The sequence below is a fragment of the Palaemon carinicauda genome, chromosome 9 (genome assembly GCF_036898095.1).
Source record: "Palaemon carinicauda isolate YSFRI2023 chromosome 9, ASM3689809v2, whole genome shotgun sequence".
In the NCBI taxonomy this organism is placed as follows: Eukaryota; Metazoa; Arthropoda; class Malacostraca; order Decapoda; family Palaemonidae; genus Palaemon; species Palaemon carinicauda.
In genome coordinates, this window is record NC_090733.1 from 73246573 (window position 1) to 73267654 (window position 21082).

The following is a 21082-nucleotide window of genomic DNA, read 5'->3' on the forward strand; positions in this document are numbered from 1 at the left end:
CTAGCCACCAGTGGAATGATGGTATCCTACAACCCATTTGCCCTGCCTGCAGGTCGCCGACATAAGACTAAATACTCTGAGATTCTGACTAAATCCCAAAACCTGCTGGTATACCACAACCAACGGTTAAGGGAAGAGGCAGGACAAACCCTAAGTTAGCCATGTCTGAATAAAATTCAAGGCACGGCTATTAGGGTTGTAGCCTGAGGCTACACTCAGAGGGAAAGAGATTACCCTTAAATCTCCGAAGAGACGTGTAATGTTTCATAACATTCTAGGAGGTATCAGTCTCCACTGTATGAAAACAATACACGAGGGTAACCGGGGAAAGTCTGAACGTATAGTAAAACGTCTAGGTTAGGTTACCTAGGCTAGACGAGATCTCGGTTACCTAAATCACCGAAACTCTAACTATACGATCGACAGAGAAAAGGGGAAAAAATTATACACATTATCAAATCTTTACAAGAATAATTGCCTAAATAGCTAAATAATTAAAATAATTAAATAAGGCTATTTAAAACTGGAAGTCGTTCTGCTATCTAAATAACACATGCCTAACGAACGACGGCGCCATGGCGCCTCCAGTAACTGGCCTAGCTCTTAGGCACAGTAAAATACTCTAATTTCATTGTGAAACAGGAGCTAAAATATACAGTACTCATAGTAAAGACCCGATACTCAACTTTCCAGAGGTGGAAGAAGATGGAGAAAGCATAATTATAATCCTGTAAAACGATCGAAAAGTTAGATCACCAGGGAATACCACCGAGCGAAATCGCTACAAAAAAAGGGAATGTCCGTCATCGTGGGAATGGCGCTGTTGTATTCCCAATAGTATTACGAGAGCGGGGATAGCCTTTGGACGGCTCCCTTTTATTTTGCCACATCCTCCTCGAAGCGAAAACGCTATTAGGGGTGCAGATTGCTATGGAGGCGTGTCAAGAATGCATCCGCTGATATTGCGATATCCTTAGGAGAAATTTTAAGGATATTCGCGCCAGGAGTTAGAATTCTGGATACCTAAAGGTAAAATTCTCTGGGAATATCACTGTAGTACATATATCCCTCAGGAAGCTACTTTAAGGAACTTCCATCAGGACGACATGGCTTGAGCCCAAAAATACTTTTACATTGGTTTTATCATTCTAGGTTAGACATTTGCTTTATCGCATGCTTGTCTTACCTGATTTATGGCCTGGCTAACTAATTACCCCTACTCTATGGCCTAGGCTAACAAATTATTCTGTCCCCACCCTCCCCTTCTTGCCACATAAACGCATGGTTCTCATGGTGGTTGGCACACTCCTTGTCTATTGATGCATCGTAGCTGGGCACTGCCTCCTTCAAGAGATTGGCTTGGGAGTTGTAGATGATTGAACACAATTGAACTAGGTCGACAGTATTCCACCCTCATCTACTTAGCCTTAGTTTTTGGATAGGCAGCACTGGTTGAGGGAACTCTTTCCCTTTGCCTACATTCTGTTGGTCCCTTAGAACGATACCAATTCTGTTCTAATATCTACTGGTAGGCCTTCCTTACCTGCTGCCTTACCCTTCTTCTAGGCTATTATCCTAATTCTTTGGTTAAGTGGCAGACGGTTGAAAGAATTCGTTCTCTGTGCCTACTTACTGTAGATCCCTTGGAAGTACTTCGGATTGTTCTAATACTACAGTTAGGCCTTCCTTTCCTGCCGCTTTACCATTTTCTAAGGTCCATTTTCTCCCTTTCCCTGTTAGACTGCGTTCCTCTTACCGTGGAACTTTGGCTCCTTTGCCTAGTCTGATCTTCCCTGGCATCTGAGGAGTCCTCAGTTGCTATATCCCCGTACGAGCCGACTTGGTGAGACTGTTAGTCTACTTGTGGGCAGGCATGACAATAATCCTATATATGGATTTATTTTCTTTGCGGCCTCAGCGGCCACCTCCTGATAGGCTGGCTGCTTCTTCCCCTTCCTGCTGAGGCTGCGTTTCATCCTAGCTGTAGAACTACAGTTCCTTTATCTCGTTTGAATTTCCCTGGCATTTGAAGACCCCTAGATTGCTATATACTTAGACTGGCCGGCTTGGAGTTACTGTCAGCCTACTCCTAGATAGGTAAAGGGTCTAGATACTGATTAGGGATCTTTTCTCTTGCCGGCTTAGCAGTCACATTGTTTCTGGTCGACGGCTTCCTTCACTTGAGCTATGTCTCTCTCGCTGTGGAGCCTCAGCTTCTTTGCTTGGTCAGAATTCCCCTGGCTTGAGTGGTACCACATTGCCATATTTTCCAGACTTGCCGACTTGAGCGCCTTATGTCCTAGATGTGAGTAGGCTGGGGATCTCCCCTCTTTTAGTAGGAGAGAGGTTTCTTCATGCCGCCTTAGCCGCCACCTTAGACTTATAGGCTGTGTCTACCCCCTTTATAGACAGCAAGTTCATTAGTCTAATGTCTTCCACAAGAGATTGCCTTCCCTCCTTTTCTTTGTATTATTGGAGTAGTTAAAGGATCATGAATAGTTCTTTAATCTTACCTGGAGTATATTTGATGATAGCTTATAAAAAAGCTTTCGTTATATAATATCTCTTCCAATCATATCTGAGGGACATTATCCTCTAAACTGATCGATTGGATACCTCTTAGTTGTCAGGATTTTCATTGGATTTGCAATTCTTTGTATCCTGGCCATTTCAGACTGCTCTCATTAATTTTAATGGGCAGAACCCCATTCTTTTATAAATCTAATGTTAATAACTAGGTAAGTGGCAGCCAACTTTACCAACTGACCATTTTATCTAGACTACCCATTTCCTTTTACCCTCTGACTAATCCCTACTGGATTGTCTACCAGTTGCCGATTTAGCAATGTCTATTTGCCACGTTGCATCAATGTACCTGCTGGGTAAGGAAAGGTTAGACAATGGGCCCAGGTTGGCAATACACAGCTGCCGCCTTAGACATATCTGTTGCCATCTTAGGTCGAATGGTATCTGATTTTGCCACCTTAGGTTGTTTGATTGGCCGATTTTGGGAAACAGTGTCCTATTGGTATGAATCTTTTTCTTTCCCTCCATACTACTATACTTTGGGTATTCATCTAGAATTCTGAGCTATTATGAGTGAGCTTCCGTTGCAGTGTAGCCTTAGCCGTACCTAGTAGTAGGTAGAATTATTGAATTGGTGTGTATAATTTTCTAATATTTGCCATATTGAGAAAATATATTTTATATTTTTCTGTGTGAGGATATAGAAAATTTTTGTGTGACGATAACATACTCATTGGAATTTTTCTACCTTTACAGGTTACTGATGACATGGAATGTTCGACAGTAACCTGCACCAGATGTGTCAGGATACCTTGCAGCCAAAAGACCTGCAGGAAATATGCACACTGTCATTTTTCCAAGGGATCCTTTGCTATCTGGGAATCGTCCAACTGCAGTATATGCAAGGATCTCCTCCATACTGGATTCCACGCTCCCAACGTTTCTCAGGATGAAAAAACTTGGGACCAGAAGACCATCAGACACTGGGTGAGGGGAATCCAAAAGAGCTCCCAACAGGGTGCCCCCTATCTTCCATCATTGGATATGAAGGATCTCCTGTTCCCCAGGGCTGATGTGACCATGGTGTACGGTCATCAGATACCGACGATACAACTCCCGTAATTACAACTGGATCCTGCAGATCAGGAAATCCGGGACACACTTCAGGACATGCATCTGAACGTTGACAACATGTCGACAACATCTTCCGTTCCGTCAGACAAAGAAAGGTTCTTGCTGACAATGGAAGCCTCGGATGACTCGATCGACAGTCACCAAGTAAGTATTGTGCCAAGTATTACCTCCTTGCCTACTCCTGTCCCTGCATCTGCTACACCTGCCTCATCTTCTACTCCTCTTACGACTCCAATTGCTCCTTTGTTTCCAGGACTTTTAGAGTTCATGGCTTCCATGAAAGCATTCATGGAAGCAAAGATTGAAGTGCTTCGACGGGCACCGAAGTCCAAGGCTCCACCAATCTCAAGTCTTCCGGACTGTACGGCGAAGAACCCTTGGCATTACGCAAAACATATGGTTCTGAGTGAGGAGTACCTTCATATTGGCGAAGGCATGTTCTCTAAACCAGTTTTTGATTTAGGGTTTTACCCCTCTGTTGAGAATTACCCTCACTGTTATGTGAGGTTGAATTCCAAAGCGTCTACAAGGGATGATACGATTCCTAAGAAGATGATCATCTTAGACCATGGTAAGGCTCAAGCTTTGTTGATTAAGGAGCTCAAAAAAGCCGAATCGACTTATACCCAACTTTCTGCTTTTGGCAGGAAGAAGGCTACATTTATAGCTCCAAAAGACATTGTGTTCCCCTTTGCCTCAAAGAGTTTGGAGGATGTCAGGAAGGCAATAATTTAAGGTAGACCTCTACCAGTGCTAGAGGAGTGCAAGCCCGTTTCTCTTACTTTCCCATGACTCCAATTGTTGGGAAGATGTCCAACACACCTTTACAGCTGGCAAACTGGATAGGGATATTGAAGGTAAATAGTTCAATGAGAGACTGCCCAAGATTCCTGAATTTCTATTAAAGTGGAATTGGAGCCCAAACAAAGACTGGAGGCTTCATTGTCGCACCAATCTTACTTAAAAATGCTTATTGGGAACTATCCAAAATCTGACCTCTTTCCAGTTTTAGCCAAGACCCACTTAGCTACCTTCCATCATGATCTTCATGCATTCTTTTTAGCCAGGAGAGCCTGCAGAGACCACATCCTAGCAGTGGCAACTATTAGGCATGAGCCTAAAAATTTGATTGACTCCAACATCTAGAGGAAAGATCTATTTCCCCAAAAGGTGGTAAAAGAAGTCATGGACAGGGCAGCTCACGAAAACAAGAGCCATATGCAGAAATGGGGTATTTCCACTAAGAGGAAATTTACCCCAAAAGAAGGACCTCATCCTAAAGCCAAGAAGCCTAGGAGACCTTTTCAAGGCTAGAAAACATATCCTGGCATGACTGGCACAGTTGCCACTATCCCCCAGACGGTGTACACGATTCCTCAGATTTTAATCCCATTTACGAATGGGCCACTACCACATTTCGCCCCATTAGAGCTCAAGGGAGAAGTGCAAGTGGAAGGGGAAAATCTGGAAGAGGTGGCCAATCAAGGGTCCGAGTAAAACAGAGACAGATCAATTAAAGGTGAATGTCTTTCAAGACAACAAGGAAGAGCTTCCGGTAGGGGGAAGACTTTATCGCTTCAGGGATCAATGGAAATTCGATCCTTGGGCACACAGCATAGTCAAAAAGGACTAGGGTGAAAATAGAGACAGAAACCACCACAGTTAAAGAGGTTCTTCCAACCCACACCTTTCCTGGAAGAATATGTGCAGCATCTTCTCCAGAAAATCCATGAACTTTCAAGGACATCTATTTTGCGTGCCAAAGAAAGATTAGAACATTTTTCAAACTATTCTGGACTTGTCCCCTCTAAACAAATTCATTCAGAATGGTAAGTTCCAGATGCTAACTATCTCGCAAATACAGACTCTACTACCCCAGGAAGCCTACACCGTCTCCATAGATCTTACCGATACTTATTGGCATCTTCCGATAGGTCAGGCCTTCTCCCCCTACCTTGGTTTCAGACTGGCCAAAAAAACCTACATATTCAAAAGTTATGCCCTTTATCCTCAACATAGCTCTAAAGTGACCATTGTTCAACAACTAGGGAATAAAGGTCTTCAGGTGATAGTATACCTCGATAACTGGTTAGTATGGGCTGCGACAAAATCAGAGTGTCTTCTAGCAGCTCTGGAAGTTATTAAGTTCCTTCAATCCCTAGGCTTACAGATCAACCTCGAGAAGGCCAGGTTAACTCCAGCTCAACAATTCCAGTGGCTAGGTCTGCACTGGGATTTGAAGTCACAAATTTTTCTCTGCCTCAGGTCGAGAGGAAGGAAATCGCTGGTTCGGTCAGGTATCTGCTTCATTAGAAGACGATCACCAGACGTGATCAGGAGAGAGTCTTGGGTTTGCTACAATTTTCAGCAGTTACAAATCCCATTCTGAAAGCAAGACTCAAGGATGCCAACAGACTCTAGAGAAGAAAGGCCTCAAATGCTCAAAGAGATCATCGACACAAAACCCTGGCTCTACCGTGCGAACAGCTCAAGCCGTGGCCCACTGCCAAGAGCTTGTCGACACATGTTGCCCTGAAGTTTCCTCCTCTGTCAGTGACGATCAACACGGATGCCTCGGAACAAGGTTGCGGGGTGGTCATACCTCACCAAGAAGGTACAGGGTCAGTGGCCAGTCACATTTCAGCAATTCCATATCAACATTCTGGAAGCTATTGCAGTGTTTCTTTCTCTAAAGAGACTGAACCCGAAGAGGAACTCACAAATCAGGTTAGTTATTGACAGGAAGACTATAGTCCTCTGCATTAACAGATAGGGTTTCAGATCTCCACATATCGATCACGTAATATTGGCCATTCTCTCTTTATGGAAGCAGAGAAACTGGCATCTCTCAGCAGTTCATTTAGAAGTGGTTCGTAATGTGACAATGGATGGTCTGTCAAGGTTCAAGCCTCTGGAAACAGAATGGTCCCTGGACGAAAAATCCTTCTGTTTCATTCTAGAGCAAGTTCCGGAACTGCAAATAGATCTCTTTGCAACGAGCTTCAACAAGAAACTTCCCCGTTATGTAGCACCAAATTTTGATCCGGAAGCAGTGGGGATAGATGCAATGTCACTGGATTGGAACCGGTGGACTCACATTTATCTTTTCCCACCATTCAGTCTCCTTATGAAGGTCCTGGATAAACTACGGACCTTCAAGGGAACAACAGTCTTAGTAGCCCCTAATTGTCCCAAGAGCAATTGGTACCCTCTTGTTCTGGAAATCAAACATCGTCGGATTCCTCTGCCAACACCAGTGTTGTCCCAGGATGTTCAACAGGAGACTATCTTTGCTTCCTCCTGAATAACGAAAAACCTTCAGCTCATAATTTTCTCGTCCTAGCTGCTAAAATAAAATACAGAGTTTCGAAGGAAAAGATTGATTTTATAGAAGAATACAAGTCCTCTACTACAAAAAGACAATATTTGCCCTCTTGGAAGAAGTGGGTGTAGTTTGTTAAGAAACATAAGCTCACTTCGATTACAATGGACTTCTGTTTATCATTCTTCATCACACTCCTCCATGAACAGGGTTTGACCTCCACAAATATTTCCTCAAGTAAATCAGCACTAACCAGACCTATTGCTTATGTTTTGATATAGAACTCAGCAGCGAACTGATCAGTAAGATCCCGAAGGCTTGTGCTAAACTGACACCAAATGTACTCCCCAAAACCATCTCACAGTCTTTAGATAACCTCTTGTCCTTAGCCTCCCCAATCGATAACTATTCTGCTTCCTTGAAGGATCTTACTCAAAAATCGATCTTTTTACTAGCCATGGCTTCTCATGCTAGAGTCAGCGAGATTGTGGCACTATCAAGGGATGATGGCCACATTGAATTCTCGGAGCTGGGAGAAATTAATTTATGCCCAGATTTTGCATTCCTGACTAAAAATGAACTCCCACAAAACGTTGGGGGCCTTAGAAGATCGTCCCTCTAAAGGAAGATCCTTCTCCGTGCCCTGTAGAACACCTTAAAGCATACCTGTCAAAAACGTAACTTCTAAATGCAGACAACTTTTAAAGGGGAAACAGCAGGATCTAATCTCTCTTTGAAACAACTGAGGTCCAAACTCACCAATTTTAGCAGAAGGGCTGACCCGGATAGTATGCCATCAGGTCATGATCCTAGAAAAGTTGCCTCTTCCTTAAACTTCTTCCAATATATGTCCTTCAAAGGCTTACAAGCCTATACTGGATGGAAATCTTTAAGAGTGTTTTTCAAACATTACATGCGACAGTTGGAGGAGATTAAACTCTTTGGTGTAGTAGCAGGTAGTGTGATTAAACCAGCTTCTTAAGGTTGTGCATGGACTCTTATGGACTGTATAATACGGCACTATTACAGTGTACATAGTGCGGGTTGATTGTTCTTCTAATTTGTATTGTGTTATAAACTGTTTATAATGAAGAGTCAAAAGGTGACCTTTATCGTATGGAATGATGTTATTATTCTATTCAATACACTGTTTCTGGGGTAAACATTTCTTGTTTTAAGCACAAAAATGTTAATATTATTGCACCAATTCTGTTACATTTGCTTGCTTTTGGAAACAATAAAAGATTATACGTCTTTTTTCGTTACCTTTATAATGAGCCTAATGTTTCTAAATAAGAATGAGTGCACCTCAATTCTTTAACCCTCCTATTACAAACTATTTCTTAGTCGGTATGTGTCCTTACATATGTATCTTCGTTGCAGTGAGTGGGGCTGTGATGATAACTATCTGATTTCAATACAGCTTACAAAACTTTCATAATCCACTCATGGAGTGTAAAACAAACCATCATTAGATACACAAATTGTGGAAGAATTTGGATTCTTCTATAATTTGTGAGGTTGAATCTTATGTGCCACAACTGAGAATTTTTAATTCTCTGCTACATTTCCATCAAGACGACATGGCTTGAGCCCAAAAAAAGAGATTTTAACATAGGAAAAATTTACGATATTGTTGGGTGAGATAGTCATGTCATCCCGATGGACCTGTCCATTACTTTTCATCCCCTCCCAATTACCAGTGTGAGGCCATATTTCTTTCAATGGCTGCTGCTGGAATGACAAAACAGCGAACATGTTTACAGTAACACACTGGTATCAGAGTTGTAACGGCTCTTTCACGTATCTAATCCTATCCCATATTCTTCGAGACAAGATTAACTCTTTTCGGGGAAGGATAGCCATGGTTGTTTTAAACACGTCCCTGTTACATATACGATATCTTTCAGGATATTTGCTCCTGGGGCGAGTAACCCCATGATAACTCTACAGGTAAAATTCTCTAGTATATCACTTGCAGGAAATATCCCAAGTAGAAGGCTGCTTAGAAGAACTTTCATCAGAACAACATTGCTATCTCACCCAAAAAATAGATTTTTCCTATGTCAAAGTCCTTTATATATATATATATATATATATATATATATATATATATATATATATATATATATATATATATATATATATATATATCCATAATGCTTTACTGTCACAAGGATCATGTGACTTGATATGCAGCAAAAGCCAGTAAGAAAACAAAAAAACACCAGTTCTCTCACTGATCCCACAGTGAGAGGACCTTCCTGGCTGCTGCTCCCAAGACCTGATGCCAACTCCCGCTGATCCTGCCTACCTGCTGCTGCTCCTGCCCCTGCCTGCTGTCCACAGGACTCCTGCCTCTTGGGGCCGCCCTTGCTGCTTCCCCAACTTAGTAGGCTGCTGAAGGGCACCTTCAGCGCCGCCTGCTGCTACTGCTGAGATCTCTGCCCAAAATAATTGGCTGATCTTCAGCCAATAATACAAGAAGAGTGTCTAGACTTGGTTAAACTTTCTCCTACCACTATCTTGACACTCCTTTACTAACAGACTCTCCTGTGGAAAATCTGGTAGCCGTTGTGGTCTTAAAACTCCATCTGAAACAGGACCTAAGAGTCACAATCTCCCACTCTCGCCATCTGTGGCAAGTAGCATAAGGCTGCTAGGCTTGGCGCCTATAAGCCAAGTGTTAGGATAAGGGGTTATCTTTTTACCTGGCATAAATAAACCAGGAGTGAAATTGCACAAATAGCTTCAATAAAATGATAGATTTTCAAGTGTTTTGATTACCTAACTATCCATACCTGCAAGAATTGACTGCTGGGCCAACTTAGTGCTCAGAGAGCAGTAAGGAGGCTCCCCAGCTGCAATTTCTGCAGGCTAGTATATAGCTACTAATAGGTGAGATAAGGCCTCCCAAAATAATCATTCTTTTTCAGGTGCTATAATTAATCGTTCTACCTAAAACTATAACTTTGTCTGGGACCCTAGGGCTTAAAGAGTTGGACAACCTAATCAGACACACTGTCTGTCCTCACCCCTACCCCCCTCTTCGGACTTGGAACCCATCATGACCATTGAACAGGAGATGGAACTCGAAACAATGGCTGCCGTCAACGTCAACCTCAACCGAGGCAAGCCAGACAACCTCACCAACAGAGGGCCAGAACAGGGAAAAACCCACCCACTTCAGGGTGATCTCCAATAACTCTTTGGAGGCTTTCAGAGCCATAGCGGCTTTTGAGCTCAAAAACAAAAACTTAAAAATCCCAGCCAAGCCAAATAAGCAGGGCCAGCGGACTATATATACCAAGGACGCCAGGGCACTCATCACGCTGAGGATCACCTCAGACATTCAGTTGAAAGAGCTGAAGGAAGAGGAAAAAGTGAAGAAAGCAGTCATAGTTGGCTACCCAATGGAGATGCTGGAAAGCCACCTAACTGATTTGAGCAACGTCACGGCTGCCAAAAGGATGAAAAACAAAGCAGGACGCCTGACCAAGGCAATCCTTGCGACTTTCATAGGGCCATATCTACAAAAAGTGAAAAGGTGGACTTAGGAATCTTTGGCAGTTTCTGGGTCAGAAAATATTACCCAGGACTTCTCAGGTGCTACAAGTGCTAAAAATTTGGGCATCATAAAGAACAGTGCCAAGCAAGGTTCGACACATGTGCCTTATGCAGTCAGAGGTATCCCACCCAGGAATGCATTGACAAGCACAAGGCAGGCATACCTACCAAACCAAGGTGCCCAAATTGTAAGAAGCAACATACTGTCATGGCATGGGGATGCCCTGAAAGGGTTGCTAGGGTCATAGCAGCCCTGCTGAAGGAAAGGAGAGAGGAACCCAGAGGTAGAACGGCTCCAAGACCTCAACCTAGAAGAAGGTTTTACACCCAAGAAGAGCTCAGAAGAGGAATCTCAAGATCTCAGTCTTCCACAAGAGCCCCCACCTCCACCGCACAAGCACAGGCTCCCAAACCTCTACCAAGGACCTTTTTCATTAAAACAACGGTCCTCAGAGAAAGATTGAGTGACAGACCTTGTCACTCGAGCAGTGCCAGGGATGATCAATGCCGGCAACATCGAAGCCAACTTTGAAGAACTTTTGAAAAGTTTTCTCTCCAAGGCTTCCAAGTCCTCCTCCCCCTCTAACTCTATCCAGGAGACAACCAACCCAACCTTAACCCCTCATAACCTGACACCCCAACCTACCACATCATCCCCACTCTCCCCCACACCTTTCACATCCACATCCTCAGATCCTATCCCCATCATCCCTCTCACTTCATCCACCACTCTATCAACAGAGGTTAAGGCAATTGCCTTCGACCCTAGGGAGCCTAGACAGTTCTCTTCAACCTACATTTCGGAATGAGGATCCTCAATTGGAACGTAGCCGGAGTGAGGACTAAAATGTCCTCCCTAATTGCAGTCTGCAAAACTGAGGATAGAGATGTCATCCTGTTGCAAGAAACATTGCTAACAACAGGAGTAAAATTTAGAATTGCAGGTTACAATGCCTACACCACCCCACGGATAGTCACTGACAAAGATCTAGCTGCACTGGGTAAAACTTCAATATCAACAGCAAGGATACACAATCCAATTCCCTGTGGCAACAATGTAGAGACGCTAGCAGTAAGAATAACATTGTTAAACCAAAAAATAGACATCTACAATATCTATAAAAAATAAATAGAGAAGAACCAGGAGAACTACAGCTGACACAGCTTATTGGGCACACAGAAGTTTCATCAACACTTATATGTGAGGATTTTACTGCACACCATTCTCTATTATCATCCCCATCAGCAACAAACCCGTCAGGAGAGCACATAGCTTTTGCTCTAGGGGAATTTGAAGGAGTCTCCCTACTAAACACAGGGCACCCTACACACATAAGAGGAGGCAGACTAAATCTGACGTTTGCCACAACTGCAATCAGACACCTAACCAGATGGTGAGTGCACTCAAACTTGGTCAGTGACCACTTTGCCACAGTAACAGAATTAGAGATGCAATAGTTACCTCCAATACCACCAACTCTGCCAACTAGCCCTCGCAACATAGATCAACTAGAAAAAGATGTGGTTGAAGCATTTCACAATGCAGCAAATAAAGCAATGCCCCTGAGAGCAGGGAGAAGGAACTATACCTACAAGGACTCCTGGTACTAATGCCCAGAAGTAAGAAGGCTTAAAACACCACTGAACAGGTTTCAAAACTCTACAGAAGAAGAGCCACAATAGAGAATAGAGAACTGCTGCAAATAGTTGAAAATGACATCCAACAGAGAATTCATGTAATAAGAATAGAAAAGGGATGGAATGGTGCACAAAGTTTTCCCAGTACACATCTCTCTCTGATCTATGGAAGTGGCTGAACAGAGTAAGTGGAAAAACAGAGGACACCAGCTGCAATTCTTCCGCATCCTCCCGAAGAGGCAGAAAGGCTTGCAATAGCCTTTGCAAACAGAACATGCTCAGTTAACCTCTCACCTGAAACTAGAATGCTTCAGGAGCAACTTCCACCGGCCAGATGGGAGGAGATCAACACAGCCTGTCAATTACAGGATGACACTGACACCCTATATACAATTGAGGAACTGGGAGCAGTGTACAAAACAGGCAAAGACACTGCACCAGGAGCAGAAAGAATAAACTACACCATGATCAGACACATGGGCCCATAGGGAGAAAACGCATTCCTGAGGATAATGAACAAAACACACCTCGAGCACACAAGGCCCCAACCCTGGAGGCAACAGGAGACTCAGCCGATCCCCAAGCCAAAGGATCCGGAAAATCCAAGATAAATAGCTCTAGTATCCTGTATGGAAAAAGCAGGAGAAAAAATGGTACTAGACCGAATGAAGTACAAAATTGATCCCCTGCATGAACAGTTATATGCATATCAGGAAGGAATTGGAACCACTGAATACATAACAGATGTTCTCAGCTGTATAAACCAGAAGAAGGCAACAATAGTCTTCATAGACTTTGAGAAGGCCTTCGAGCTAGCCAGCCCAGCAGCAATGCTGCAATCCATGGTCAGGAAAGGAGTTAAAGGTGATCTACTAGCATGGACAAAAAACTATGTACTAGGAAGACAAGCTAAAGTCAAATTCCAAGGAGTGACATCAGCTTTTCATGACTTGAAAAGTGGAACTCCACAGGAAGGAATTCTTAACCCCCTCCTTTTCAACATCCTCATGGAAAATATAGCCTCTCTCCAATTTCCTGAAGGAGTAGAGATATTCATCTATGCGGATGTTGTAAGCGTAATAGCTCGAGGGCCAGTCAGAATGGTAAGAAAGCAGAGGGCACTGAATGACATCAGCCAAAAGTCCAAATGAGCTGGGTCTAAAAATAAACAAACAAAACAAAAGCTATGACAACAAGAGCCCCAAATCCCTTACAACCACTCACCATAGAAATGGAACCTCCTAGAATGGGTAGATAGTAACACGTACCTAAGGAGTTGTCATAGACAAACAGCTTACCTTCAAGGCAGAAATCAAGTATCTTAAATAAAAATCAAATGCAAGACTAGCAGCCATGAGACACATGTCTTCACTAAAGGATGGAGCAAATGAACACATTCAAAAGAAGTACTTTCTAGCCAGCACCAGAACATAAGACTCATGCTAGGAGCACCCATGTGGACAAGGCTATGCAATATGAGGCTTGAAACCAACCTGCCGACTCTAGAAGACAGGACTGCACAGAGAAATGCGACCACCATAGCAAAAATGTTTCTCTCTGACAGAGACTCAATAACAAAAAAGAGAGTAAGAGAGGAGCTCGTAAAGCACCCTAAGATCCAGATCCCAAGCTCCTATGGCAAGGATCACAGTAATATCATAAAGAGTCTGGGAATAGCTGAAGAAATTCCGCAACTGAACCCAGACACAGCTCAGGGCACACAGCACATCTCACCATGGAAAAAAGAAGTGACGACCTTTGGGTATACAAAGCTTCCAAAAGCAAAGGAAGAGTGCACAATTGAGGAACTAAGAAATGCAGCCCAGGAAGCAATCAGGAGCACAGAAATTGCAGGGGCGCAGACCTACTACACATATGGCACTGTAGATCCTGGAATTCAGACAACAGGAGCTGCGATGTACTCCAACAAGTTTATGGCTTGCTGGAGAACATCCAACAATGCCTCTCCCATGGAGACGGAGCTTGTTTTAATACAACAAGCACTAAAACACTCCATTGAAATTGAAGAAAGACCTGTAGTCATCCATACTGACTCAAGATCCTCAATGCAGGCCTTGCAACAAGCAAAAAATAAAGAAAACAAGGCTCTACTAGCTGATATCAAGGCACTATTACATCAGCATAATGAAAGAGGCAGACCTGTAACTCTCAACTGGATTCCTAGTCAAATCAGAACACCAGGGAATGATAGGGCAGATAAGCTAGCCAAAAGCACCAGATACATAGACAGGGTACAGGTGCACATACAGCCTGCACTTCAACAAATAAAAAATAAAATAAAGCCACAGTTCAAAGAAAATTTGATCAAAGACCTACACAAGTGGATAGGGAATAAGTCCCCCTCTGCCACATGGTACAAGTGGGCCACAGATCTAGTGTAACCCCCCCCCCCCCATAGACAGACACACACCAAGAGAATAGGCTGTATGCATTCACAGACTCAGGCTTGGATACAAAGCATGCTGGGAGAGTGTAGAAATCAGTGAAAAACCATGCGAACATTGTGACGAGACACCACAACAGGCCCTTCTGTACTACCTACTAGAATGTAGGGATACAGTACAATTAAGGGTAACCTACAAGCAGATGTCAACTCCCAACATGCCATGCAGACTGTAGTCACACTGGCAAAAGCAATTGTTGAAAACATTGAAAACCACACAGTTGCTTTCAAACCTACCTCCACCGAGGTAATGTAACCTCTGAACTACTCATTAAATCTCATCTCATCCCCTCAATGTAAGGCCTTATACACATCATCCTCTGTAACTTTTTCTACTACTAAAATACTCCGCAGGGACCCTAGGGAGTAAAGGCTTGGACGACCCCACCTTCAACATTTCTCTATATTTCAAAGGCCTTACAATCTTTCAAACTACCACTATCCATAACATGATGGCCCCCTTCCATTATCACCATCATCCTTGCTCTATTCACATCTGTCTCTACAACTGAAAAACTTTTAAATTTCCTTTAGTTTAACAAGGGAAAGGCCCGTGCCAACAAGAATTGTTGGATACAATACACTTCTTCAGGGTAACATTAAAAGTGAGACACAGTTATATATATATATATATATATATATATATATATATATACATACATATTTGTTCCTACACTTGATTCAAACCCTCATTCTTTACTATAGGAGATATTTTAGCGCGAGCTGGAAAATACGTCAGAAAAACCTTAAAAAGGTCGTTAACGACTGGGCAGGTCATTACCCACCTGTTAGTGGTGGGGGGACCGCCAGTCGGTAGCTGCTGTTTACCTTCAATCGAATTCTAGCCGTTGCAGTGGTAACACCGCCGTTCCTGCTTTTATTTGACTGGCAGACTAGCCTTTCTTTTTTGGTTTTTTGATTAATCCTTTTTCTTTTTCTTTGTTAGATGTGATGTCCTGTATTATGAGGAAGTGTTCCGGGTACCTTTATGTCGCTGCTGGAGGTGGATCCTCTTTCTCTATGCCCTGGCTACAGAGAAGATAGGTGTTCTGAAGCTCCCCCTGCCAAGTATGTAGAAGTGGACATCACAGTACCTCCTCCTCCTCCTCCTCCTCTTCATCGTCCTCGCCCTCTTTGGAGGCTAGGAGGGAGAGAGAGAAGAGGAAAAGGAGAGCTCGCACTCCTTCGCCCAGACGTTCTCGCCGGAGACACAGGCGACATAGGAAGAGACATAATCGTTCTCGCTCTTCCTTGCCTTCTATCTCCTCACGAGATGTCTCGCCACAAGACTATAAGCACTCCCATCACAAACTTAAGAAGAGCGCTTCCTCCTTACCCTAACATAGGGCATCAAGAGCGTACGCACCAACATGCGCATATGCTCCAATAAGAGCATAGCTCCATCACGTGCCATGCGCTCACCTGCGCGCAAACTACCTGCACGCCATCAATCTCCTGCGCAATGGCACTCTCCTGCGCGCCAGTGCTATCCTACGCGCCAGCGCTCTCCCTCTCGCCAACATTCTCCTGCACATGCGCATACATGCCCAACATCTCCCTCTCCTGCGCTCCATACTGCGCACCATCCTACGCGCCAGGTAAAACCTGCTCGCCAACTTTCTACTGATAGCAGGACTTCTGACAAGTCAGCCATGCTACCTTCTCCTGCGCGCCAACTCTTGCCAACGCGCCAGCGCTTAGTGGAGCGCCAGCCTTCTCCCGCGCTCATCCGCAAGGATATGCGCGTACGCCATGCGCACACTCGTGAATCCTCTCCTAGGAATGCGCGCCAACATTCTCTCGCACGCCCTACATGAATCCACTGTGCGCCCGCGCGCCATACGGCTGGCACAGACGTGCGAGAACACTCTCCTGCGCGCCCGTTTACGCCTTCACCTAGATGTTCTCGCCAAAGAGACAGGTGATATAGGAAGAGACATCATCATTCTCGCTCTTCCTTGCCTTCTATCTCTCCCCAAGACGTCTCGCCTAGAGACTATATGCGCTCTTGGCACAAACCTAAGAAGAACGCTCCCTCTCGTCATCGTTCTGCCTCGCTGTCGTCTTTCTCTTACGAGGGATCATCTAAGAAGCCAGGAGCACGGCCAAGGGAAAAGTACGTCCAAACCTCGAACCCTCTTCTTTGCATAATAGTTTGAGGGTCTCCGTTCGCTCTAGAAAAGTCAGATAGAGTGCATCTCCTTGCTTTCACTCTTTATCTTCAGAGAAGATCACTCTCGCCTTCGACTTCTCGATCTCTGACCCTTTGGGGTCTCGTGACAAGGAAACTTCGGTTTCCTGGTGCGCTATCCCTTCGTTTTCTCGCAACCCAAGTTGTTGAAACCTCGGGCTCTCGTGCATTTAGTCTCGCTGACACTTCGGTGTCTCGTGACAAGGGAAACTTCCGTTTCCCGTTGCTCTGGCCCTTCGGGTTCTCGCAACATAACCTCGAGGAGCACACACGGTCACCCTAAACCTTCTGGTTCTCATGAAACAAGTCACCAAGAGTTTTACTCTTATGACAGAGAGTTTTCGGACTCTTGTCTCGTGGAGTGTTCGCGTACGCTCAACCAACACTGCGCCCATGACCATCAAGAGTTTACTCTTATGGCAGAGTCTTCAGACTCCCGTCACGCAAGGTGTTCGCACGCAATTAGTGCTACACACAGAAATCTCCGGTCATACACTCGTGGGGTCAATCCCTCGCTCTCGTGTTTCAGACAGGACAACCTCCCCAGTTCCTTTGCTCCCTAATGAGTTAAGGATTACGAGTCTCTCGGAAACCTCGGAAGAAGATGCAGGGGTTCAGCCCATCTTCTCTTTGGTTGAGAGCAGGAGGGAAAGGGGAAACGTGTTAGAGAGGCTAAAAGAAAACACCCAGATAGCGGCAACGTAGAACACAATGACGAGGGCTTCGGCCGCTCTGTTCGTTATCCTGCACTTCATGTGGCAGCTCATGAGCTGCCCATGTTATGAGGTAGCACTCTTTGTCAACCTGCAACTTGACAACTTATTGGGAAACAGATTGCTGCCAAGAGGTTCGCCTCCAGGGGTTAGAGAACCTCCCCTTACGAGGGAGTGATAACCTTCCACGGAATTGGGCTGCGTGAGAGAACCACCCCCTTCCGAGGGAAAGCTTCCCCACTTCAGCCATTCAGCAACCTTCCCTCCTTCGTGAAGAGTTGCGAACAGCTCGATAAGTTTTACCTCTGCTATCTCGTCCCCGAAGACTGTGCTTTCTCCCCTTGAGCTGGGGAAAAAGCAAGTCTTAGGCTTGTTCCTCCTTCGGAGGGAACTTCTCCCTCGTTCGCGAGAGAGATTATTATGCCTACACTTTTTTTTTCCCATAAGAGCTGGGAGAAAGCTTGGCTCAGGCTAGTCCTCCTTCAGGAGGACTTCTCTCTCGTTCACGAGAAGGAGATTATTACGCCTACGTTTTTTTCCATAAAACTGGGAGAAAACTTGCCTTAGACAATGTCCTCCTTTGGGAGAACTTCTCTCTTGTTCGTGAGAGAGATTATTACGCCTATACTTTTTTCCCATAGAACTGGGAGAAAGCTTGTCTTAGATGATGTCCTCCTTTGGGAGGACTTATCTCTCTCGTCCACGAGAGGGAATTTATTACGCCTACGTTTTTCCCATAGAACTGGGAGAAAACTTGTCTTAGGCGATGTACTCCTTCGGGAGAACTTCTCTCTTGTTCGTGAGAGAGAGATTATTACGCCTATGCTTTTTTCTGATAGAACTGGGAGAAAGCTTGTCTTAGGCGATGTCCTCCTTCGGGAGGACTTCTCCCTCATTCGCGAGAGAGAAATTATTACGCCTACACTTTTTCCCATAGAGCGGGGAGAAATCTTGCCTTAGGCAGTATCCTCCTTCGGGAGGACTTCTCCCTCGTTTGCGAGAGAGAGGTTATTACGCCTACGCTTTTCCCCATAGAGCAGGGAGAAAGCTTGTTTTAGGCGATCTCCTTCGGAAGAACCTTCCTCCCCTTCATGAGAGAAAACTTGTAGGAGTTTGCTGATCTACGCTCCTCCCCCATACTTTTAGTTCTCCTCCAGGGGCGGAGCGAGAGCCTTGTCTTAAGCGACGTTCTCCTTCGGGAGAACAAATCTACCCTGCGTAGGAGTTATCTTCATCCCTGAGGTTCTCCCCTTTGTGCTGTAAGGAGACGTCTTTTTGAACCTACTGGTTCTCCTCACGTTGACCCCTCAGGGTCTCGTGATGATCACCCTTTCGGCGGGCGTGATCGGGAGCCTTTGAACTCTAGTCATGTTGATCCTACGGGTTCTCATGACCTTAGGAGTCCTTCGGGCCTCTGTCGCGCTGGACTTTCGAGTTCACACGACTTAGAACCTTCGAGTTTCAGTTGCGCTGAGTCGTCGGGCTCTCGTAACAATTAGCACAGAATGTCCGCGCACGCACGCAATTAGCGCTATGCGCGCGACCATTGTCATCAAGAGTTTTACTCTTATGACAGAGAGTCTTCAGACTCTCGTCAACGGTCTTCGCCATTACCTCCAGACACTCCCCTTTCGTTAAGAAAGATATGAGGGGTAAGACATAAGGTTTGTCTGCTACTCGCGTCTCCACTTTACCTGTAATAACACGCAAGGAATTAGCGCAGCCTGAGGATTCCTCGGGAGAGCTGCCATCGAGGGACTTAGAATCCTCCTATTTAAGGACTCTAAGAACTATGTGTAATATCTCATGCCTCGGCGATTTGCATCTGTCTTCTCGACCTCTTGACGCTCCAGCTTTAGACAGGCTATGTCGTCGACCCCAAACCCTAAGACCAGAATTGATCTTCTGGCTGTGGCCTGATTGGTAACGTCTCTGACTGGTGTTTGACAGTCTGGGGTTCGAGTCCCGCTCAAACTCGTTAGTGCCATTAGTGCCTACAACCTTACCATCCTTGTGAGCTAAGGTTGGAGGGTTTGGGGGAGCCTATCTGCTGAGTCATCAGCAGCCACTGCCATGTATTCCCTGGTCCTAGCTGGAATGGAGAGGAGGCTTAGTCGTTGACCATATAATATATGGTCAGTCTCTAGGGCATTGTCCTAACTGCTAGTGCAATGTCACTGTCCCTTGCCTCTGCCATTCTTGAGTGACCTTTAAACCTTTAAACCTAGTCTGTTCGCCAAGATCAGAGACGTCAACCCTTCTCCTCTGATCTTGGATACCTTCACAGCGAGGCTCACACCGGGCTAATCTTCGAAGAGACACTTTACTCTTCCTGGCTCTTCTCGTTCACAGAAGCCACAGCAATGGAAACGACTTCAATGTCCCTTCTGGCTTGACACGTGGTCTGATACAGTCGGCTACCTCGCTAGCCACGAGGACTTGTCAAACCAAGACTCCAGGCAGTCCCTACAGGAAGTCCTAACTGCTGGGGCCAAGACAACGGACTTCTTAACCGCTACAACAGTGACCATGTGGAACAATTGGGTTCTCAAAAGGAAGGAATCAGTAGTTCCCAGACTTCCTTTTGTACCTCAGTGAGGAAAAGATCCTCTCAGTCTCAGCAATTAAGGGCTATCATTCAGCCTTGAGCCTCATCTGTAGACTGAGAAGGGGTTGACCTCTCCGCCTCAGAAGACATCACCTTGGTTGATTCGGGGTTTTGAGTGATCTTGCCCCCCAGCTGAGATTAAACCATCACCGTGAGACATGTCTTACGTTCCCTGAAGGGTCTGCCCTATGAGCCCTTAAGGGCCTCAGGCTACTCTCTGAACCTTAAAACCGTCTTTCTCGTACCTCTGTCCTTGGCTGAAAGGGTCAGTGAGCTACATGGTCTGTCTTACGTCGTCACCCATTCTAAGGGATGGGGGCGGGGGAAGTGTCTCGCAACTTCGTACCGGGCTTGGTGGCTAAACTCATAATCCTTCATTTACCGATGAGAGATTTCAAGAATTTCAATTTTCCACCCTCAATAAGGTAACACAGGATACAGACCAGTCGTTACTATGACCAGTCAGGGCGCTAAAGAAATATCTGAAGTGCACCAGACCTTTCAAACCACGTCTCCGTCATCTCTTCCTTAGTACCAACAAGGTAAAGAAGAGAACCTCTCACAACACCATCCCTTTCTGGCTCAAGAAAGTTATTGTGAGGTCTTTTCATGGAGACCCAGAGGCAGCACAACCCAGAGCCCATCAAGTTAGGGGAGTGGCTGCCTCACTGACATTTAAGGGACATTTCTCAGTCTCCCAAGTCATAAGTGCTGGGGTCTGGAAACGCCAATCTACATTCACCGCTCACTATTTGAGCGACGTGACACATAGGACTCTAGACACCCTTTCTATAGGGCCTATTGTGACAGGTCACCGGATGCTGTAGCTACCTTACGCCCTTCCAGGGGACAGTAACCATTGGCTGAGGATACTGGGTTACACTAGGTTTTAAGAAGGACATCCATCTATCTTCTTCAT

The 21082-nt window shown here is 45.0% G+C and overlaps 1 protein-coding gene across 1 annotated transcript in view; it reads right to left on the reverse strand.

The window, feature by feature from the left end:
• The window catches only part of LOC137646481 (loricrin-like), a gene marked incomplete at its 5' end in the record, with an annotated part of 38539 nt that overhangs the window by 14531 nt on the left and 2926 nt on the right, over positions 1 to 21082 (reverse strand). The gene's annotated exons all lie outside the window — the stretch shown is intronic.